Source organism: Ranitomeya imitator, chromosome 3 (assembly GCF_032444005.1).
Source record: "Ranitomeya imitator isolate aRanImi1 chromosome 3, aRanImi1.pri, whole genome shotgun sequence".
In the NCBI taxonomy this organism is placed as follows: Eukaryota; Metazoa; Chordata; class Amphibia; order Anura; family Dendrobatidae; genus Ranitomeya; species Ranitomeya imitator.
Genome location: NC_091284.1, coordinates 165,493,555 through 165,513,982, shown reverse-complemented (window position 1 = coordinate 165,513,982; position 20,428 = coordinate 165,493,555).

The following is a 20,428-nucleotide window of genomic DNA, read 5'->3' as shown; positions in this document are numbered from 1 at the left end:
GAGTCGGGAGTCGGGACTAGTTGTAGTATCAGCCCTTTTCAGGGTAGCTTACAGCAGTTCATAGCATTTTTTGCCAGTGCTGTGCAAGTGTTTGTCACAGCATTTGCTGTAATCTAGGTCAACCAATCCTTTTGGGCTAGTATCATTGTCTGGTAGTCATCTGAGTAGCCCGCCTGTGAAGCTAGCTACACCACCTGTGTATCTAAATTTTTACTGCATCTAACCCAGTAAATCGTTTTGGGCCTAGGAGCAGTGTCTGCATGTCAGCGGAGTAGCCCACCTCTGAAGCTAACTACACCGTCTGTGTATCTAAATTTTTACTGAATCTAGCCAAGTAAATCGTTTTGGGCTTAGTAGCAGTGTCTGCACGTCAGTGGAGTAGCCAGTCTGTGAAGCTAACTACACCGCCTGTGTATCTAAATTTTTACTGCATATAACCCAGTAAATCGTTTTTGGGCTTAGGAGCAGTGTCTGCACATCAGCGGAGTAGCCCACCTGTAAAGCTAACTACACCGTCTGTGTATCTAAATTTTTACTGCATCTAACCCAGTAAATCGTTTTGGGCTTAGTAACAGTGTCTGCATGTCAGCGGAGTATCCCGCCTGTGAAGCTACACCTCCTGTGTATCTAAATTTTTACTGCACCTAACTGTTGTGAATTCTGTGGCAGAGCTCCCTCCTGTGGTCACAAGTGGTACTTCGGCTGATTCTCTCTGGGAGCTTCCGTTTGTGGAGGAAACTGGTACTGCTGCTTCTGAGTTTCCTCCCTCAGGTGATCTGGTGAGGTCGTTAGGTGCTTCTCTACTTAACCCCACCTAATGCTTTGATTCATGCTTCCTGTCAATGTTCCAGTGTTGGACTTGTGTTTCTCTGGATCATTCCTGTGGCCTGCTGCTCTGCATAGCTAGGTGCTTCTTTGCTATTTGTTGCTGTTTTTTCTGTCCAGCTTGTCTATTTGTTTTGCTGGAAGCTCTGGGATGCAGGGGGTGTACCTCCGTGCCGTTAGTTCGGTACGGAGGGTCTTTTTGCCCCTTTGCGAGGTTTTCTTTAGGGTTTTGTGTAGACCGCAAGGTTATCTTTCCTGTCCTCGTTCTGTCTAGGATATCGGGCCTCGCTTTGCTGAATCTATTTCATCCCTACGTTTGTCTTTTCATCTTACTCACAGTCATTATATGTGGGGGACTGCCTTTTCCTTTGGGGTATTTCTCTGAGGCAAGGTACGCTTATTTTTCTATCTTCAGGCTAGTTAGTTTCTCAGGCTGTGTCGAGTTGCATAGGGAGCGTTAGGCGCAATCCACGGCTGCCTCTAGTTGTGTTTGGAGAGGATCAGGGATTGCGGTCTGCAGAGTTTCCACGTCTCAGAGCTCGTTCTGTTATTTTGGGTTATTGTCAGATCACTGTGTGTGCTCTGACCTCCATGTCCATTGTTATACTGAATTGCCTTTCAGAACAGTACAGGAAGCCAAAAGTACTAATGATTCTCAATAGAGGGAAAAAAGAAGTTCTGAGACCATTTTTTTTTCTTGGCATTGTGTTTTGTCTTTTTTTTCCCCTAGACATTTGGGTGGTTCAGTACACAGGTGTAGCGATGGACATTAGAAGTCTGTCTTCATTTGTGGATCAGCTCTCGGCAAGAGTACAAAAGATTCAAGACACTATTGATCAGAAATCTATGTTAGAACCAAGAATTCCTATTCCTGATTTGTTTTTTGGAGATAGAACTAAGTTTCTGAGTTTCAAAAATAATTGTAAATTATTTCTGGCCTTGAAACCTCGTTCCTCTGGTGATCCAGTTCAACAGGTTTTGATTATTATTTCTTTTTTGCGCGGCGACCCTCAGGACTGGGCATTTTCTCTTGCGCTAGGAGATCCTGCATTAAGTAATATCAATGCGTTTTTCCTGGCGCTCGGATTGCTGTACGATGAGCCTAATTCAGTGGATCAGGCAGAAAAGAATTTGCTGGCTCTTTGTCAGGGTCAGGATGAGATAGAGGTATATTGCCAGAAATTTAGAAAATGGTCAGTGCTCACTCAATGGAATGAATCTGCGCTGGCAGCTATGTTCAGAAAGGGTCTCTCCGAAGCCCTTAAGGATGTCATGGTGGGATTTCCTATGCCTGCTGGTCTGAATGAGTCTATGTTTTCGGCTATTCACATCGGTCGACGCTTGTGTGAGCGTAAATCTGTGCACCATTTGGCGGTATTACCTGAGCTTAAACCTGAGCCTATGCAGTGCTATAGGACTTTGACCAGAGTTGAACGGCAAGAACACAGACGTCTGAATGGGCTGTGTTTCTACTGTGGTGATTCCACTCATGCTATCTCTGATTGTCCTAAGCACACTAAGCGGTTCGCTAGGTCTGCCACCATTGGTACGGTACAGTCAAAATTTCTTCTGTCCGTTACCTTGATCTGCTCTTTGTCATCATATTCTGTCATGGCGTTTGTGGATTCAGGCGCTGCTCTGAATTTGATGGAATTGGAATATGCTAAGCGTTGTGGGTTTTTCTTGGAGCCCTATTCCATTGAGAGGAATTGATGCTACGCCTTTGGCCAAGAATAAGCCTCAATACTGGACCCAGCTGACCATGTGCATGGCTCCTGCACATCAGGAGGTTATTCACTTTCTGGTGTTGCATAATCTGCATGATGTGGTCGTGTTGGGGTTGCCATGGCTACAAGCCCATAATCCAGTATTGGATTGGAAATCCATGTCGGTGTCCAGCTGGGGTTGTCAGGGGGTACATGGTGATGTTCCATTTTTGTCAATTTCGTCATCCACCCCTTCTGAAGTTCCAGAGTTCTTGTCTGATTACCGGGATGTATTTGATGAGCCCAAGTCCGATGCCCTACCTCCGCATAGGGATTGTGATTGTGCTATCAATTTGATTCCTGGTGGTAAATTCCCAAAAGGTCGACTGTTTAATTTATCCGTGCCTGAGCACACCGCTATGCGCAGTTATGTGAAGGAATCCCTGGAGAAGGGGCATATTCGCCCGTCATCGTCGCCATTAGGAGCAGGGTTTTTTTTGTAGCCAAAAAGGATGGTTTGCTGAGACCTTGTATAGATTATCGCCTACTTAATAAGATCACTGTTAAATTTCAGTACCCCTTGCCTTTGTTGTCTGATTTGTTTGCTCGGATTAAGGGGGCTAGTTGGTTCACCAAGATTGATCTTCGTGGTGCGTATAGTCTGGTGCGAATCAGGCGAGGCGATGAATGGAAAACTGCATTTAATACGCCCGAGGGTCATTTTGAGTATCTAGTGATGCCATTCGGACTTGCCAATGCTCCATCAGTGTTTCAGTCCTTTATGCATGACATCTTCCGAGAGTACCTGGATAAATTCCTGATTGTGTACTTGGATGACATTTTGATCTTCTCGGATGATTGGGAGTCTCATGTGAAACAGGTCAGAACGGTTTTTCAGGTCCTGCGTGCTAATTCTTTGTTTGTGAAGGGATCAAAGTGTCTCTTTGGTGTGCAGAAGGTTTCATTTTTGGGGTTCATCTTTTCCCCTTCTACTATCGAGATGGATCCTGTTAAGGTCCAAGCCATCCATGATTGGACTCAGCCGACATCTCTGAAAAGTCTGCAAAAGTTCCTGGGCTTTACTAATTTTTATCGTCGCTTCATCTGCAATTTTTCTAGTATTGCCAAACCATTGACCGATTTGACCAAGAAGGGTGCTGATTTAGTCAATTGGTCTTCTGCTGCTGTGGAAGCTTTTCAAGAGTTGAAGCGTCGTTTTTCTTCTGCCCCGGTGTTGTGTCAACCAGATGTTTCTCTTCCGTTCTAGGTCGAGGTTGATGCTTCTGAGATTGGAGCTGGGGCTGTTTTGTCGCAGAGAGGTTCTGATTGTTCAGTGATGAAACCATGCGCTTTTTTTTCCAGGAAGTTTTCGCCTGCTGAGTGGAATTATGATGTGGGCAACCGAGAGTTGCTGGCCATGAAGTGGGCATTCGAGGAGTGGCGTCATTGGCTTGAAGGAGCTAAGCATCGCGTGGTGGTATTGACTGATCATAAGAACCTGACTTATCTCGAGTCTGCTAAGCGTTTGAATCCTAGACAGGCTCGTTGGTCGCTGTTTTTCGCCCGTTTTGACTTTGTGATTTCGTACCTTCCGGGCTCTAAAAATGTGAAGGCGGATGCTCTGTCTAGGAGTTTTGTGCCCGACTCTCCGGGTTTATCTGAGCCGGCGGGTATCCTCAAGGAAGGAGTAATTGTGTCTGCCATCTCCCCTGATTTGCGGCGGGTGCTGCAAAAATTTCAGGCTAATAAACCTGATCGTTGTCCAGCGGAGAAACTGTTTGTCCCGGATAGGTGGACAAATAAAGTGATCTCTGAGGTTCATTGTTCGGTGTTGGCTGGTCATCCTGGAATCTTTGGTACCAGAGAGTTAGTGGCTAGATCCTTTTGGTGGCCATCTCTGTCGCGGGATGTGCGTTCTTTTGTGCAGTCCTGTGGGATTTGTGCTCGGGCTAAGCCCTGCTGTTCTCGTGCCAGTGGGTTGCTTTTGCCCTTGCCGGTCCCGAAGAGACCTTGGACACATATCTCTATGGATTTTATTTCAGATCTTCCCGTCTGTCAAAGGATGTCAGTCATTTGGGTGGTCTGTGATCGCTTTTCTAAGATGGTCCATCTGGTACCCTTGTCCAAGTTGCCTTCCTCCTCTGATTTGGTGCCATTGTTCTTCCAGCATGTGGTTTGTTTGCATGGCATTCCAGAGAATATCGTTTCTGACAGAGGTTCCCAGTTTGTTTCGAGGTTTTGGCGAGCCTTTTGTGGTAGGATGGGCATTGACTTGTCTTTTTCCTCGGCTTTTCATCCTCAGACTAATGGCCAGACCGAACGAACCAATCAGACCTTGGAAACCTATCTGAGATGCTTTGTTTCTGCCGATCAGGATGACTGGGTGTCCTTTTTGCCTTTGGCTGAGTTCGCCCTTAATAATCGGGCCAGCTCGGCTACCTTGGTTTCGCCATTTTTCTGCAATTCTGGGTTCCATCCTCGTTTCTCTTCAGGACAGGTTGAGTCTTCGGACTGTCCTGGTGTGGATACTGTGGTGGACAGGTTGCAGCAGATTTGGACTCATGTAGTGGACAATTTGACCTTGTCCCAGGAGAAGGCTCAACATTTCGCTAATCGCAGACGCCGTGTGGGTCCCCGACTTCGTGTTGGGGATCTGGTTTGGTTATCTTCTCGTCATATTCCTATGAAGGTTTCCTCTCCGAAGTTTAAACCTCGTTTCATTGGTCCTTATAGGATTTCTGAGGTTATTAATCCTGTGTCTTTTCATCTGACCCTCCCAGATTCTTTTTTCGTACATAACGTCTTCCATAGGTCATTGTTGCGGAGATACGTGGCACCTATGGTTCCATCTGTTGACCCTCCTGCCCCGGTTTTGGTGGAGGGGGAATTGGAGTATATTGTGGAGAAGATTTTGGATTCTTGTGTTTCAAGACAGAAACTCCAGTATCTGGTTAAATGGAAGGGTTATGCTCAGGAGGATAATTCCTGGGTTTTTGCCTCTGATGTCCATGCTCCCGATCTTGTTCGTGCCTTTCATGTGGCTCATCCTGGTCGGACTGGGGCCTCTGGTGAGGGTCCGGTGACCCCTCCTCAAGGGGAGGGTACTGTTGTGAATTCTGTGGCAGAGCTCCCTCCTGTGGTCACAAGTGGTACTTCGGCTGATTCTCTCTGGGAGCTTCCGTTTGTGGAGGAAACTGGTACTGCTGCTTCTGAGTTTCCTCCCTCAGGTGATCTGGTGAGGTCGTTAGGTGCTTCTCTACTTAACCCCACCTAATGCTTTGATTCATGCTTCCTGTCAATGTTCCAGTGTTGGACTTGTGTTTCTCTGGATCATTACTGTGGCCTGCTGCTCTGCATAGCTAGGTGCTTCTTTGCTATTTGTTGCTGTTTTTTCTGTCCAGCTTGTCTATTTGTTTTGCTGGAAGCTCTGGGACGCAGGGGGTGTACCTCCGTGCCGTTAGTTCGGTACGGAGGGTCTTTTTGCCCCTTTGCGTGGTTTTCTTTAGGGTTTTGTGTAGACCGCAAGGTTATCTTTCCTGTCCTCGTTCTGTCTAGGATATCGGGCCTCGCTTTGCTGAATCTATTTCATCCCTACGTTTGTTTTTTCATCTTACTCACAGTCATTATATGTGGGGGGCTGCCTTTTCCTTTGGGGTATTTCTCTGAGGCAAGGTAGGCTTATTTTTCTATCTTCAGGCTAGTTAGTTTCTCAGGCTGTGTCGAGTTGCATAGGGAGCGTTAGGCGCAATCCACGGCTGCCTCTAGTTGTGTTTGGAGAGGATCAGGGATTGCGGTCTGCAGAGTTTCCACGTCTCAGAGCTCGTTCTGTTATTTTGGGTTATTGTCAGATCACTGTGTGTGCTCTGACCTCCATGTCCATTGTTATACTGAATTGCCTTTCAGAACACCTAACCCAGTAAATCATTTTGGGCCTAGGAGCAGTGTCTGCACGTCAGCGGAGTAGCCTGCCTGTGAAGCTAATTACACCGTCTGTGTATCTAAATTTTTACTGCACCTAACCCAGTAAGTCATTTTGGGCCTAGGAGCAGTGTCTGCACATCAGAGGAGTAGCCTGCCTGTGAAGCTAACTACACCGCCTGTGTATCTAAATTTTTACTGCGTATAACCATGTAAATCGTTTTGCGCCTATGAGCAGTGTCTGCACATCAGTGGAGTAGCCCACCTGTGAAGCTAACTACACCGTCTCTGTATCTAAATTTTTACTGCATCTAGCCAAGTAAATCGTTTTGGGCTTAGTAGCAGTGTCTGCACGTCAGCGGAGTAGCCCACCTGTGAAGCTAACTACACCATCTGTGTATCTAAATTTTTACTGCATATAACCCAGTAAATCATTTTTGGGCTTAGGAGCAGTGTCTGCACGTCAGCGGAGTAGTCCACCTGTGAAGCTAACTACACCGTCTGTGTATCTAAATTTTTACTGCATCTAACCCAGTAAATCGTTTTGGGCTTGGTAGCAGTGTCTGCATGTCAGCGGAGTATCCCGCCTGTGAAGCTACACCTCCTGTGTATCTAAATTTTTACTGCACCTAACCCAGTAAGTCATTTTGGGCCTAGGAGCAGTGTCTGCACATCAGCGGAGTAGCCTGCCTGTGAAGCTAACTACACCGCCTGTGTATCTAAATTTTTACTGCGTATAACCCAGTAAATCGTTTTGCGCCTATGAGCAGTGTCTGCACATCAGTGGAGTAGCCCACCTGTGAAGCTAACTACACCGTCTGTGTATCTACATTTTTACTGCATCTAACCAAATAAATCGTTTTGCGCTTAGTAGCAGTGTTTGCACGTCAGCGGAGTAGCCCGCCTGTGAAGGACACTGCCTGTGTATCTAAATTTTTACAGCATCTAACCCAGTAAATCGTTTTGGGCCTAGGAGCAGTGTCTGCACATCAGCAGAGTAGCCCGCCTGTGAAGCTAACTAAACCACCTGTGTATCTAAATTTTTTCTGCATCTAACCCAGTAAATCGTTTTGGGCTTAGGAGCAGTGTCTGCACGTCAGCCGAGTAGCCCACCTCTGAAGCTAACTACACCGTCTGTGTATCTAAATTTTTACTGAATCTAGCCAAGTAAATCGTTTTGGGCTTAGTAGCAGTGTCTGCACGTCAGTGGAGTAGCCAGTCTGTGAAGCTAACTACACCGCCTGTGTATCTAAATTTTTACTGCATATAACCCAGTAAATCGTTTTTAGGCTTAGGAGCAGTGTCTGCACATCAGCAGAGTAGCCCACCTGTAAAGCTAACTACACCGTCTGTGTATCTAAATTTTTACTGCATCTAACCCAGTAAATCGTTTTGGGCTTAGTAACAGTGTCTGCATGTCAGTGGAGTATCCCGCCTGTGAAGCTACACCTCCTGTGTATCTAAATTTTTACTGCACCTAACCCAGTAAATTATTTTGGGCCTAGGAGCAGTGTCTGCACGTCAGCGGAGTAGCCTGCCTGTGAAGCTAATTACACCGTCTGTGTGTCTAAATTTTTACTGCATCTAGCCAAGTAAATCGTTTTGGGCTTAGTAGCAGTGTCTGCATGTCAGCGGAGTAGCCCACCTGTGAAGTTAACTACACCATCTGTGTATCTAAATTTTTACTGCATATAACCCAGTAAATCATTTTTGGGCTTAGGAGCAGTGTCTGCACGTCAGCGGAGTAGTCCACCTGTGAAGCTAACTACACCGTCTGTGTATCTAAATTTTTACTGCATCTAACCCAGTAAATCGTTTTGGGCTTAGTAACAGTGTCTGCATGTCAGTCGAGTATCCCGCCTGTGAAGCTACAACTCCTGTGTATCTAAATTTTTACTGCACCTAACCCAGTAAATTATTTTGGGCCTAGGAGCAGTGTCTGCACGTCAGCGGAGTAGCCTGCCTGTGAAGCTAATTACACCGTCTGTGTGTCTAAATTTTTACTGCATCTAGCCAAGTAAATCGTTTTGGGCTTAGTAGCAGTGTCTGCATGTCAGCGGAGTAGCCCACCTGTGAAGCTAACTACACCATCTGTGTATCTAAATTTTTACTGCATATAACCCAGTAAATCATTTTTGGGCTTAGGAGCAGTGTCTGCACGTCAGCGGAGTAGTCCACCTGTGAAGCTAACTACACCGTCTGTGTATCTAAATTTTTACTGCATCTAACCCAGTAAATCGTTTTGGGCTTAGTAACAGTGTCTGCATGTCAGTCGAGTATCCCGCCTGTGAAGCTACAACTCCTGTGTATCTAAATTTTTACTGCACCTAACCCAGTAAATTATTTTGGGCCTAGGAGCAGTGTCTGTACGTCAGCGGAGTAGCCTGCCTGTGAAGCTAATTACACCGTCTGTGTGTCTAAATTTTTACTGCATCTAGCCAAGTAAATCGTTTTGGGCTTAGTAGCAGTGTCTGCATGTCAGCGGAGTAGCCCACCTGTGAAGCTAACTACACCATCTGTGTATCTAAATTTTTACTGCATATAACCCAGTAAATCATTTTTGGGCTTAGGAGCAGTGTCTGCACGTCAGCGGAGTAGTCCACCTGTGAAGCTAACTACACCGTCTGTATATCTAAATTTTTACTGCATCTAACCCAGTAAATCGTTTTGGGCTTAGTAGCAGTGTCTGCATGTCAGCGGAGTATCCCGCCTGTGAAGCTACACCTCCTGTGTATCTAAATTTTTACTGCACCTAACCCAGTAAATCATTTTGGGCCTAGGAGCAGTGTCTGCACATCAGCGGAGTAGCCTGCCTGTGAAGCTAACTACACCGCCTGTGTATCTAAATTTTTACTGCGTATAACCCAGTAAATCGTTTTGCGCCTATGAGCAGTGTCTGCACATCAGTGGAGTAGCCCACCTGTGAAGCTAACTACACTGTCTGTGTATCTAAATTTTTACTGCATCTAACCAAGTAAATCATTTTGCGCTTAGTAGCAGTGTTTGCACGTCAGCGGAGTAGCCCGCCTGTGAAGCTACACTGCCTGTGTATCTAAATTTTTACTGCATCTAACCCAGTAAATTGTTTTGGGCCTAGGAGCAGTGTCTGCACGTCAGCCGAGTAGCCCACCTGTGAAGCTACACCTCCTGTGTATCTAAATTTTTACTACATCTAACCCAGTAAATCATTTTGGGCCTAGGAGCAGTGTCTGCACGTCAGCCGAGTAGCCCGCCTTTGAAGCTAACTACACCGCCTGTGTATCTAAATTTGTACTGCATCTAACCCAGTAAATCGTTTTGGGCCTAGGAGCAGTGTCTGCACATCAGCAGAGTAGCCGGCCTGCAAAGCACACTGCCTGTGTATCTAAATTTGTACTGCATCTACCCAGTAAATCCTTTTGGGCCTAGGAGCAGTGTCTGCACGTCATCAGAGTAGCCGGTCTGCAAAGCTACACCGCCTGTGTATCTAAATTTGATCAGCATCTAACAACGTAAATCGTTTTGGGCATAACAGCAGTGTCTGCACATCAGTGGTGTAGCCTGCCAGTGTAGCTACACCGCCTGTGTATCTACTAAATTTGTACTGCATCTAACCCAATAAATCGTTTTGGGCCTAGGAGCAGTGTCTGCACGTCAGCGGAGTAGCCCGCCTGTGAAGCTAACTACACCACTTGTGTATCTAAATTTTTACTTCATCTAACCCAGTAAATCGTTTTGGACCTAGGAGCAGTGTCTGCATGTCAGCGGAGTAGCCCGCTTGTGAAGCTAACTACACCGCCTGTGTATCTAAATTTTTACTGCATCTAACCCAGTAAATCGTTGTGGACCTAGGAGCAGTGTCTGCACGTCAGCGGAGTAGCCCACCTGTGAAGCTAACTACACCTCCTGTGTATCTAAATTTTTACTGCATCTAACCCAGTAAATCGTTTTGAGCCTAGGAGCAGTGTCTGCACGTCAGCAGAGTAGCCCGCCTGTAAAGCTAACCACACCACCTGTGTATCTAAATTTTTACTGCATCTAACCCAGTAAATCGTTTTGGACCTAGGAGCAGTGTCTGCATGTCAGTGGAGTAGCCCGCTTGTGAAGCTAACTACACCGCCTGTGTATCTAAATTTTTACTGCATCTAACCCAGTAAATCGTTTTGGACCTAGGAGCAGTGTCTGCACGTCAGCAGAGTAGCCCGCCTGTAAAGCTAACCACACCACCTGTGTATCTAAATTTTTACTGCATCTAACCCAGAAAATCGTTTTGGACCTAGGAGCAGTGTCTGCACGTCAGCGGAGTATCCCACCAGTAAAGCTAACTACACCACCTGTGTATCTAAATTTTTACTGCATCTAACCCAGTAAATCATTTTGGGCCTAGGAGCAGTGTCTGCACGTCAGCGGAGTAGCCCGCCTTTGAAGCTAACTACACCTCCTGTGTATCTAAATTTTTACTGCATCTAACCCAGTAAATCGTTTTGAGCCTAGGAGCAGTGTCTGCACGTCAGCAGAGTAGCCCGCCTGTAAAGCTAACCACACCACCTGTGTATCTAAATTTTTACTGCATCTAACCCAGAAAATCGTTTTGGACATAGGAGCAGTGTCTGCACGTCAGCGGAATATCCCGCCTGTAAAGCTAACTACACCACCTGTGTATCTAAATTTGTACCGCATCTAACCCAGTAAATCGTTCTGGGCCTAGGAGCAGTATCTGTACGTCAGCGGAGTAGCCCGCCTGTGAAGCTAACTACACCAATTGTGTATCTAAATTTTTACAGCATCTAACCCAATAAATCGTTTTGGACCTAGAAGCAGTGTCTGCATGTCAGCGGAGTAGCCCGCTTTTGAAGCTAACTGCACCGCCTGTGTATCTAAATTTTTACTGCATCTAACCCAGTAAATCGTTTTTGGACCTAGGAGCAGTGTCTGCACGTCAGCGGAGTAGCCCACCTGTGAAGCTAACTGCACCACCTGTGTATCTAAATTTTTACTGCATCTAGCCAAGTAAATCGTTTTGGGCCTAGGAACAGTGTCTGCACGTCAGCGGAGTAGCCTGCTTGTGAAGCTATCACCTCCTGTGTATCTAAATTTTTACTGCATCTAACCCAGTAAATCGTTTTGAGCCCAGGAGCAGTGTCTGCACGTCAGCAGAGTAGCCCGCCTGTAAAGCTAACCACACCACCTGTGTATCTAAATTTTTACTGCATCTAACCCAGAAAATCGTTTTGGACCTAGGAGCAGTGTCTGCACGTCAGCGGAGTATCCCACCTGTAAAGCTAACTACACCGCCTGTGTATCTAAATTTGTACCGCATCTAACCCAGTGAATCGTTTTGGGCCTAGGAGCAGTGTCTGTACGTCAGCGGAGTAGCCCGCTTGTGAAGCTACACCATCAGTGCATCTTAATTTTTACTGCATCTAACCCAGTAAATCGTTTTGGGCCTAGGAGCAGTATCTGCACGTCAGCGGATAGCCCGCCTGTGAAGCTAACTACACCGCCTGTGTATTTAAATTTTTACTGCATCTAACCCTGTAAATCATTTTGGGCCTAGGAGCACAGTTTGGCCACTCAGTTCTGCTCGGTTTCCATCCATTGTTTTTTGTGCCAACAACTACAGATACAGAGTTGCCAATTAGTAAAGCACCAAAATGAGTGGCAAAGGGCCTGCTGCTGGTGGAAATGGGAATAGGCGTGTTGGAAAAGGAAAAAAAGGTGGTGTCCGTGGGGTAGGTGGTAAAGCAACAGTAACATCTGCAGAAGAAAGACCATCTTCCAGCCAAAGTAAGATGTCTACTTCTTTTCGTGGACAATCTGATATGATCCCTTTCTTACGACCATTGCTACGAGCATCGCAACAATTTCCAGATGAGGCACAAAAACAGCAGGTGCTTGAATGGATATCAAGTGCTCGTTCAAGTGGGCTCTCCTCCACCTCAACTTCAACATCACAAATAATCCAGTCCTCAGAGGTGTCACCCCAATCGCACTTGCTTCCTCACAGCTCCCAAGTCTCCAGCTGCCCGTCTGAGCATGAGGTAACACACATGGTTGAGTCTGCAGAGCTGTTTACTCATACTATAGCCTGGGAATAAGAGGTCTGCTCCAGAGCTTCTGTGAATCCAGACGAATAAATGATCTGCACTGATTCCCAGAATCTTTGGGAGTCGAATCCAGGCCCAGATGAAGAAGGTTCTGAGCATAATGTAGACCCTCGTTCCCAAACTGTAACTCCTGTTGGTGGAGACAAAGAAGAAGATGATGATGAGACTGAGATACCTGATTGGAACGAAAACTTGACTTTTTGGTCAGGGCAGGAAGAGGTTGGCTCGGAGGATGATGGGTGTGAGAATTCACAGGGTGATGATGACGAGGTTGGAGACCCCACTTACTGTGAACCCGCAGTCCGCCAGTCCATGAAGTCAGCAGAGGAGGTGGAGGAGCATGCTAGTGACGAGTCTGATGATGAGGTTAGGTTGCGCTTTCCTGGACAGAGACGGAGTACTGGAAGCACTTCAACAACTGCATCCTCAACCACAACTGTGCCTCTGAGCACAAGTCGTGGTGGCTTTTCAGGTCGCACGGGCTCTAAGCCTTGCATAGCCTGGGCATTTTTTGAGATCGCAAAGGATGACCCAACTCATGTTGTCTGTAAGATTTGTCACCAAAATCTCAGTAGAGGCCAAAAAATTAATAGTTTGAGTACTTCATGCATGAACTGTCACATGGATATGAGGCATAAGTTGCAGTGGGAAGTTCACTGTGCTACAATACTGCCTAGTGGGCCGGGCTAACCACCGTCTGCTCCATCAAGTGCGTCCGTGGCCTCTTCATCCTCTGTGACTGTGGGGACAGTATTTGCACATGGTTTTGAATGCAGACCTTCCACCTCTTTACCCTCAACAGCCAGTGTAATTGGCAGGTCATCAGGACATTTGCAAGTGGAAACACCTGCTGATGTTGAGCGCTCTCCGACATCGAGACCACATTTTGATAAAGGCAACATGATATCTCGGCCTGCACCTTCCTCACAGACCAGAAGTTTACTGGGGACACCCTACTCAACCCCTCTAAGCATGGCAACGAGCCCTTGGTCCCTCAGATGTGGACATGTAAAAACCATTTCCTCCTAGCGATGACAAAGCCAAGAGGTTGAATTAATAATAATAATCTTTATTTTTATATAGCGCTAACATATTCTGCAGCGCTTTACAGGTTGCACACATTATCATCGCTGTCCCCGTTGGGGCTCACAATCTAAATTCTCTATCAGTATGTCTTTGGACCATCTGCAAACTGTTGGCTACAGAAATGCTGCCTTTCCACCTGGTGGACACAGAGGATTTTTGAGACCTTATGTCCATTGCAGTGCTGTTGAAGTGCAGGAGGTGAGGAAGAAGTGGAGGACGAACTGGCGCTGGGCATGGAAGACTCATCAGATGAGGGAGACCTTGATCAAATTCCTGTTGTGCGAGGTTGGGGGGAGAGGACAGACGAAGGAAGCATGATTCTCATTCTCACGTCGCCGCCACCAAGACAACAAGGACTTGGTCCTCCTGGATGCGCAAGACACATGAGTGCTTTCTTGCTGCACTACCTGCAGCATGACCCTCGGATTGTCAGAATCCGAAGTAATGCCGACTACTGGGTTGCCACACTCTTAGATCCCCGGTACAAAAGTAAATTTGGCAAAATAATTCCTGCCATAGAAAGGGATTCATGCATGCAGGAGTATCAGCAGAGACTGATACAGAATCTTACACATGCTTTTCCACAAAACACCAGTGGTGCACGTAGTGAATCTCTGAGTTCTAACTTGCCAACCGTGGGACTGTCGAGTCGCCACTCAAACCGTAACAGTAACATCGTATCTGGTGGTAACAGCAATTTTTTCCAATCGTTTCAAGAATTTTTAAGACTATCCTTTGCAAGGCCACAGGAGAAAAGAAGTCTGATGCATAGCCAACGCCTAGAGAGGATAGTACAGGAGTATCTCCAAGATAACATCAACGCCATGACTGTGGAACTAGACCCTTGCTAATTTTGGGCTTCCAATCTGGAAAAATGGCCTGAGCTCACCACTCACGCCTTGGAGATCTTGTCGTGCCCCGCAGCCAGCGTTCTCTCTGAACGTGTGTTCAGCGCTGCTGGTGGTGTGCTGACAGATAAGCGCACGCAGCTGTCCAGTGACAATGTAGACAGACTAACGTTCATCAAGATGAACAAATCCTGGATCCGCAAGGACTTTTCTACCCCTGTGTCATCCTGGGGAGACTAAAAGCTTGATGATTTTTGAAAATCACCTCACCAACCATTTTAAGAAACTCTGGCGAAAATGATGCCACTTAGGTGGTGTCTGTGGCCTAATTTTTGGAAAAAATGGAGACTCTTTTTGGAGTACCCTTGCTGTGTTTTACATGACGTTGCCATCGTCAATTCCTGGTGGGTGGGGTTGTTCTCCCCCTTTTAACCTTTAGAAACTACATACACTATGGCTTGGGGTAACACAGATGGTTGAGTCTGCAGAGCTGTTTACTCATACTATGGCCTGGGATTCAGAGGTCTGCTCCAATGCTTCAGTGTCTGCTAGTCAGCAGAATAGCCCACCCATGAAGCAAGCTACACCGCCTGTTTATCTAATTAATAATTTGTAACTGCATCTAGCCCAGGAAATCCTTTTGGGCCTAGTAGTGTTATGTGCTACTCAGCAGAGTACCCCACCCATGAAGCAAGCTACACCGTCTTTTTATCTAAGTACTAATTTTTAACTGCATCTAGTCCAGGAAATCCTTTTGGGCCTAGTAGCAATTTCTGCTACTCAGCAGAGTACCCCACCCATGAAGCAAGATACTCCGCCTGTTTACCTAAGTACTATTTTTTAACGGCATTTGGCCCAGGAAATCCTTTTGGGCCTTGTAGCATTTTCTGCTACTCAGCAGCGTACCCCACCCATGAAGCAAGATACACCGCCTGTTTACCTAAGTACTATTTTTTAACGGCATTTGGCCCAGGAAATCCTTTTGGGCCTAGTAGCAATTTCTGCTACTCAGCAGAGTACCCCACCCATGAAGCAAGCTACACCGCCTTCTTCCTTTCTCAATCTAACCCCTCGGCTCTGGGGTGTCTGCTCTCCCTCCAGCTCTCTCCTTCACACAGGTAGACTACCACGTGTATTCACACTGTGGCAAATCTTTTGGGCCCAGGCATGAGAAGTCGTCGAGGTAATGGATAATATGTGCCCCCTTAGAAACGTCCATGATGACCCATTCAAGGAAGCAACTAAATGCCTCAAATAATGAGCAGGATATGAAGCACCCCATGGGCAAACAGCGATCTATGTAGTATGCTCCTTCACAGAAGCAACCCAATAGGCGGACACTATTCGGAGGCACAGGTAGTAACTGGAACGTCCCCTCAATGTCTGTTTTGGCCATTAGGGTGCTCCTTCCCATTTTCTTGACCTGCCTGATTGCCTTGTCAAAGGAAGTACAGTATATAGTACTGTACTTGGTTTCGCGTCGATGTTGTCGCTTACTGACCTGCCCCTTGGATATGACAAATGGTTTATTAGTCTGAATGTATTGGGTTCCTTTTTTGGCACGACTCCCAACGGGGATACCACTATGTCTTCTAAGGAAAGTGTTCTGAATGGACCCGCCGCCATTCTAACTAAAAATATTTATTTTTTGAATTTTTTAGTCATGATGTCTGGGTGTTTGTAGGCTGATTTTAGATTTTTACTCCAGCCTTTCTTGACATGCCTATATCTGTCTTCAAAGTAAGTTTATTTCCAATTGGGTCGTTGGATTGGCGCGTGCATCCTACTATTGATTTGCTGTCAGTTGCCTTCCTTTTTTAACATGCCTATATCTGTGTCTCCTCTCTCCTTTTCGCATGACTATATGTACTTGTGACTTTTCCATGTGTTTGTTGTGTCTTCTGAACAGTTTGTCAGCTTTTAGACACCTTTTAAAGATTTTTTCTATGTGTTATCTATGTGTTTTTGTTTGCCTGCCATTGGTTTCAATGGGGTTCGATGGTGTTCGTCGAACGTTCGACGAACATTTGTCGAACACGCCCTAATTCGACGAACCGAACCGAACTCGAACACTAGGGGGTGGCTCAACACTACTCGAGATGTAGAACTTGCAAATATTCTACAGTAACACACACTTTTTCTAATACTGACAATACAGAAAACATTACAGAATTCAATAGTATATGAACTGCAATTCTAGATGCGGAATGTGGTATACATGATTAAATGCATTGAGTGCAATTTGATGTACATCAGTTTTATCATATGGAATTTAAACGTTAGCATTTCTGAACTTATAACTGATATTGTTTCTCTTACAATTCTGAGACTTTTTTTGAGGAAGAACAGACGAAACGCACATAAAGGATCCATTGTCGAAAGTCTAACTCTGGATAAATATACTCACTGGTAATCCTGACCTAAGCACTGATGAAAAATGTCATTCCTGTAAGTACTTTTTTCCCTGTCCTGTCTGCGGATTCTAGGTTCGGATTAATGCCACTATAGCATTATTCCTGATATCCGTTCCTTCTGATCTGCAGCACAGGTTTGGGGTGTCTTCCAGCATCACTTTGCATTATCTCTGCATCTCAAACACTTAGGTCTTTTGAAGGGTGGTTTTATGCCTTATGCATTATGTTGCCTCCTGACATGTCAGGCATGATATATGTCAACTCATCTACAACGACTACTGCTATATGAAATATTGCTTGCAACAGGTATTTACCCATTTGTCTATGCACTTCATATTCAACAATATCTGCACGTATTGATGTTCTGTTCCCTTGCACAGTGTTTTTCATTTTCTGTACAGCATGTCTTGCCATCTCCTTCGCTTTATGTCTTCATTATGTTTTTAATGTGCATTTGTAATAAAAATAAAAATAATTAATTCCAATTTATTTTGTTCATAGAGGATCTTTGTTCTCTCTTTCTGTTTCCAATTTTCACGGTCCTCTGTGTTATTACTCAGGGCACCATGGGTCCTTTAAACATTTTATTTCTACATATTTTTTGCAAAGAAAGATGATGGCCATGATTAATGAACAAACTGTGAATAAAACAAGCTGGCCATCAGCAGAGGATACAATGTGTTATTTAGATGTTGTGTTTCTACACAGTGACAGTAACTAATTATGTTTCCCTGAATTCAGTAATTCATTATGTGCTTGGATGAGTTAGCATTAATTTAATTTGTGCTCATTATAGGCCACGGCTTAATACATCATCATTTAGCTCGCTACCATCTATTTGCTATTCATATTTGTAATTAGTCATTTTCATAGTTCATTGTTTTATCGAGCTATAGATTACAGATTGTCATGGACCGATCGCATGGCGTGACTACATGAGGATTTACAAAGCTCTACATAACTCTTCAATTTCTTGTAGTTGCAGTACTTTAATAGATTTGGGTATAATTGCACTTAACATTGAAAAATTAGATGTATTTATTGCCTAGTATTGGTCTTATTGGCAATTTGCACTTATAATGAGTAAAGTGATCAATAAACATTGCGACTTATTTATCGGTTGATTTTCTTTAATTTCAAAGTAACGTAATAGTTCCTGAAGAAATTCTGTGTTTGCATATATTTTGTCTAATTTCTTTCAAATCCTGCTTCTGGCAGAGACTAATTGAACTACTGAGATAGAAGATGCATCTATTATGACAACTTATGAACATCCATGAACCCATTGCAGGTGGGGCAGTGAGAGCCATCCTCCTTGTTTATCCACCCATATGCTGTGGTCCCTATTGATTATGCAATTTAAGGGGTCAAACTGCTGAGTGTGACGCTGAGACACTATTCATGGGCAAGCCATGAAACAGGATAGTCAGGAGGTCCAAGGTCAGATACCAGGAGGGCTTGAAGTACAGAGGGGTCAATCAAAGTCGTGGTCAGGAAACAGTTCGGGGTCAAATGCCAGGTGGGTATGTGAAAACCAGTCAGTGAAACAAATGGATAGGCAAAGGCCAATTCCAGGGTCAGAGAGCATCAAAAGGAGAAGGGGGAATCCACAAGAGAAGTCACGACAAATCCAAGGTCTGGCAACAGGGTCAGAGGAATAAGACACAGAGCTAAGCAAACACATGGAGCTTAGGAACAGCTACAATTGACATTGGCTACTAACAGCTAAATACCTTGCAAATGATTAAAGACGGGAGGTACCTGAGGAAACGCCAGCAGACTAAACCAGATATAGCAGCAGTGCTGTCAATCAAAATACTGACTGCCCAGTATGCCCCAGGATCAGATGGAATGACGAGACTGTCACTCACACAACCAACAGTCCAGCACACTTCAGATTCCATAGGGAGGCTGAGCTGTCACTCACAACATTCCTAGGTCACTGCAGGTTTATGAAACTATTTATGAAACTATTACACTGGGATTGCAGCTGACTCTTATCCCATTCTCTTACAGCAGAATCCTGGCTGTGTATTATACCATTCATACAGTGAGTCCAACTCCCGAGAATGCTTCAACATCCCCTATGCAAATTGTCTCTTCTGAGAAAAAGAGGACTTAAACTCTATAGCGCCACCTGTTGGAAGTAGCGATCAAGTAGTCACAATCAACCCTTTAACGAGTTGTGCAATATGACTTAGGAGAAAAGCCAAATCAATATCTCAATTCACAGACACGGTGTTTTGGGCTGTTGGACCTCGTCAGTGCGAAGCATGAGAACTGATTTGGCTAGGTGAGAGGCTCTGGACTGGGGTCTAAGGGGTCTGAAGGGGCCATGCAGCCAGAGTTGCTGCAGCTCCTGGGTAAAGAGAATTAAGAAAGAAGAACAGTTTGTAGAGAGCGTGCAGGAGAGCAATGCACAGGAGAGTGACATCTGGGAAGGATAGCTGTGACTGGGCTACCTCCCTGGCAGAGCTCAGATTCTGTTAGCCAGAAGACCGAGGTTGAGTCGGACTCTAGGAGGCACAGCAAAAACCAGCAGGACAGCTGGATTATTTCAAGTAACCTGTCTGCCCTAATACCCAGGAGGAACAGTGGCACATAGAGCCCGGGTCGTGATAGAGACCCTATAAAAAGGCTCGAGCCACCTGTCATACGGGTTTGTGTCACACCTTTATGGAGGACAGAGAGGAACTGTGAGGACCTTGCTTGAAGCCATAGGCAGCAAGGGACTACAATACCACCGCGCTATGAGGAAGGCTTTTATCTCCACCTGATAGAGGGGACTCTAAACTTACTTCCAAACCGGCTGGACCCTGTCTATACTTGTGATCGTGATTTGGTTCCCTGGACTGTGGATACCTGAAGTCTCCAGTAAACCAGGTAAAGAGACTGCAAACCTGTGTCCTCGTTCTTTACTGCACCACTCACTATCCTCATCTATACAGCGGGAACCCTGGGGGCCTACTTCACCTGTGGGAAGTTATACCATCTAGCTGCCATAACATCACCACAAAGGACCCCTTTTAGCAGCTTCGGTCTCCACTGACTGAACACCACAGGTTGCATCACGAGCACAAACTTTATCAAACCATTAAAAGACCTTCCCTTTTAATTGAGTGCCCAGGGCCATGGACCGGGTCGCAGCCACCATGACATCCCCTTTGAGGGCGACTGTACCGAGTACCCCACTGCCCTGGCGGGCGACTCAGCTACACTCGCATTTTTTCAGCTATTTGCAGCTATTTGGCAGGATGCACATAATATACAGAGATAGAACTGCACAGTTCTGTACAGTGAGTAATGGTCATTCTCTGGTTCTGGAACTCACCTCCTATTAAAGTGAATGGGAGCATAACTGCAGTATCCAAGAGTAACCACAATGAGCTGTTGGTGAGTTTTGATGTTACAGATTTTCTGCATCATTTCTGCACCTTTTAAGTAAATTAGGTTACTTGCATTTTTTTATTGCTTTTTTTATTGTTTGCTTTTATTTCATTTTTAATACTGCATATTTTCTCTCTTTTTGGTATGTCATGTTTTCA